The sequence below is a fragment of the Malaclemys terrapin genome, chromosome 1, assembly GCF_027887155.1.
Source record: "Malaclemys terrapin pileata isolate rMalTer1 chromosome 1, rMalTer1.hap1, whole genome shotgun sequence".
Classification (NCBI taxonomy): Eukaryota; Metazoa; Chordata; order Testudines; family Emydidae; genus Malaclemys; species Malaclemys terrapin.
The window spans coordinates 183,636,816-183,640,682 of record NC_071505.1 but is presented as its reverse complement, the minus strand read 5'-3'; positions in this window follow the sequence as shown (position 1 = coordinate 183,640,682).

The window sequence follows — 3,867 nt, the reverse complement described above, 5'->3', positions numbered from 1 at the left end:
TGGCTTGTGTCGTGCACAGAACTGAGTTTGTCTTGGCTTTATCATTGACAACTTCTGTGCCTTGTATAAATTATTTACATTGTTTGCCTTCTTATATCTTCCATCTGTTAAATGTGAATAAATTACTAAGAGTTTATTAGCTAAAGCTTGCAAACTGGCTTGAAGATGACAAGCACCATGTACTGTGTGACAATTATTCTTGTATGGTTCAGCAGACCTGAATGAATCTGACTTAAATTTTCAGCCAACCAGGTTGGTCTGCTTTACATTTTATCATTACCCTTTGATCAGTCCTAAATCAAATAAAAATGTTTCTGCAGCTGCCCATGTTGCATGTCACATTGCTAGCAGCACAAAGCATCCGTGTTTTTAATTACTTCTGTTTATATCTAGCTGTATTTATTAGCAATGTTTCAGGGTAGCTGGCAATTAAAATGGAAAAATAAATAATACATGATGCATTTTTGTTCAAGCTAATCTTGGTATTCTAACACTAACAAGCTGTGTGTGAGAGGAGGCTATGCCATTCCATTTTGTTTGTGTTGATTGAATGCTCTTTCTGTAATTGGAATGTGAAAAAGCACACATATGGTGAATTGTTGGAAAAAGATGTAGGAAATAGAACTTTTTAGGGGTTTGTTATACTGCCTTGGAGTAGGGATGAATGATTTGATCTCATCTATAAAATTCTTATAAAATATTATAATAATCTATGCTAATACCCTGAATGTGTGTAGTAACACTGTCAACAGCTGTAATGTTTCAGGCATTAGAGTATTGTACTTTTATAGGGAGGGATTTTCCTAAAACCTGACCTCTCATTTGAACCTGGATATTTTATTTATGCAGGTATTTCTTTTTTGAAAGTTGAGAATGGCTTAATTTAATTTCCCTGTTCTCCTTCCTTTTGGTAGGGAGTATTAAAGTTTTTCCAATGTGCCCTGCTGCCACTGAATGTAAATTAGTAAATTGTTATTGAAATGAAATGGTTGGTGGGAGATTACATAGCCAAAGGATGCCATCATACCATTTTGCATAGCCAATCTTGCTGTCACTAACATATCTGTAATATGTAAAGTCACTGTATGGGCCATGCAAGAAGAAAGACAAGATGCAATGGGCATTGTTTAATTAGGGTGTAACTTTATTCACTTAACATATCTGGGAATACTTGTTAGATGATCTGTGTGATAGGATTTATTAAGTCTCCTTTTTCCCTGATTCTTTAAGGGTTGCCTTCCCCTATATACACTTCCAACTCCTGTTTATCATGGATCAGTATCTCTTCTGGAACAAGTACCTGCACTGGACACCTGCTACATCTGATAACAACTGATTTGTGATATGTTGACCTAATCTCCTTACCTACCCCACTGGGTCCCTGACTGGCTGTGGAGAAGGCAGAAAAACTCACCCCACTTTTCCTCATCTCGGCTAACCCTGCAATGAGGGGAAAAAAATTCTTCCAGCTCTAAAAGGAAAAAAAGGTAATTAGCAAAAACCCACAACAGATCATAAAAATCTGGACCTACTCTGATCACATACAGGTGCAGAGGTGCAGCTGACCAGTGACTGACAAGGGAATTCCTTCTGGAATGCATGGGGTATAAATACCCTTCCTGGCCCAGACCAGTTGGTCTGGCCACTTCCAGTTCCTGCCACCCAACACCTCTTGGTTCTGCTCAGGTATGTCCACCTTTTCTTCCCCTCACAAACCAAATGTAGTTAGTGATCCTTAAAGGAGCCTTGTCACCTTTTCTTCCTGCTGGCAGTGGCGAGATAAAGATGTACTTATTTAACACCTACAAGATCTTTATCAAGCATTCGTAAAACTACAATACCCACCTGGGGAAGTGAGGAAACAGATTGACAGAGCAAGACGGGTACCCAGAAATCACCTACTACAGGACAGGCCCAACAAGGACAATAACAGAACACCACTGGCCATCACATACAGCCCCCAGCTAAAACCTCTCCAGCGCATTATCCACGACCTACAACCTATCCTGGAAAATGATCCCTCACTCTCACAGACCTTGGGAGGCAGGCCAGTCCTTGCTTACAGACAACCTCCCAACCTGAAGCAAATACTCACCAGCAACTACACACCACACCACAGAAACACCAACCCAGGAACCTATCCCTGTAGCAAACCTCGTTGCCTACTCTGTCCCCATATCTACTCTGGCAACAGCATCAGAGGACCCAACCACATCAGCCATACCATCAGGGGCTCATTCACCTGCACATCCACTAATGTCATATATGCCATCATGTGCCAGCAATGCCCCTCTGCCATGTACATTGGCCAAACCGGACAGTCCCTCCGCAAAAGAATAAATGGACACAAATCGGACATCAGGAATGGTAACATACACAAGCCAGTAAGTGAACACTTCAATCTCCCTGGTCATTCTATCACAGATTTAAAAGTCACTGTCATTGAACAAAAAAACTTCAGAAACAGACTTCAAAGAGAAACAGCAGAACTAAAATTCATTTGCAAATTCAACACCATTAATCTGGGCTTGAATAGGGATTGGGAGTGGCTGGCTCACTACAGAAGCAGCTTTTCCTCTCCTGGAATTGACACCTCCTCATCTATTATTGGGAGTGGACTACATCCACCCTGATTGAATTGGCCTTGTCAACACTGGTTCGCCACTTGTGAAGTAACTCCCTGCTCTCCATGTGTCTGTATATAATGCCTGCATCTGTAGCTTTCACTCTATGCATCCGAAGAAGTGAGGTTTTTACTCACGAAAGCTTATGCCCAAATAAATCTGTTAGTCTTTAAGGTGCCACCAGACTCTTTGTTGTTGTTGTTGTTGTTTTTGTTGTTTTTGTAGATACAGACTAACACGGCTACCCCCTGATACTTGTGTTTATTGAGGGATTGTATGTATTTCCATGGGAAGGATAAATAGGAAAACAGCAGGGTGTCTTAGGTAAATTCCCTGAGTTTGTAACATCTCCAGAGAAACACCGCCACCTGGAGAGGTTTGCATATGCTCATTCCAGTTTGTCAGTTGGTCCCTGGACAATCCAAGAGTCTTTAGATAAATACCATAGTTTTTAAACTGGCTCATGGCCTCCTTTCTGATCCAGCCAGCAGACTGGATTTCTGGTCCAAGGTGGTCCCAAATATTAAGAAAAGGCTGGAAGAATGTTGTCCTACTGAGGTATCATAAGACTGAGTGCATGTTCTGAGCTGAAGCTGTAAGGAACATATGACCATAGGGAACATCCCTATGTAGGGCTTGAAGGACTTATCACCAATCAGAGGTCTTGTTGAAAGGAGGGGGTGATCTCTAGTAAACTTATAAGCATGTTTGTATGTTTTTTTTCTGTTGTTTTTAATGTTTCTACCTTAAGAATAAATTTGCTTGCTTAGAAACAGCTGTGTGGTAACTGAGAATAGTGGCAATCACACTGTTTACTGTTTCTCAGGAGAGAAGCAAAGCAGGAGATAGCCTGTGTTTTGCTCAGAAAATCACAGTATAGTCAGGGAAAACTCTGCAGCCTGGAAATACCCTGGGCAGAAGGGGGAGAGAGACAAGTGAGGCAATAGCTGGGGAGTTGGAAGCTAGAGTGGGTGCCCTTGCTTCTCTACAGAGGAGGAGAACAGGTGCAGTTGCCCTGTACTGTTACACATGGTTCCTGTTGGTTCACATGTTCTCTAAAATATCACAATTTGGTGTAGGATACATAAGCCATATTTGGATTTAGGCCTGAGTAACTTTAGTTGGGCACATGTTTAATGAAAGTTAGCATTGCTAAAAGATGTCTGAAACTTTTTTTTTTTTTTTTTTTTTGCTTGTAAGCAAAAAGCTATTAGGGTAATGTCACTCACTTGCCCTTAACTCT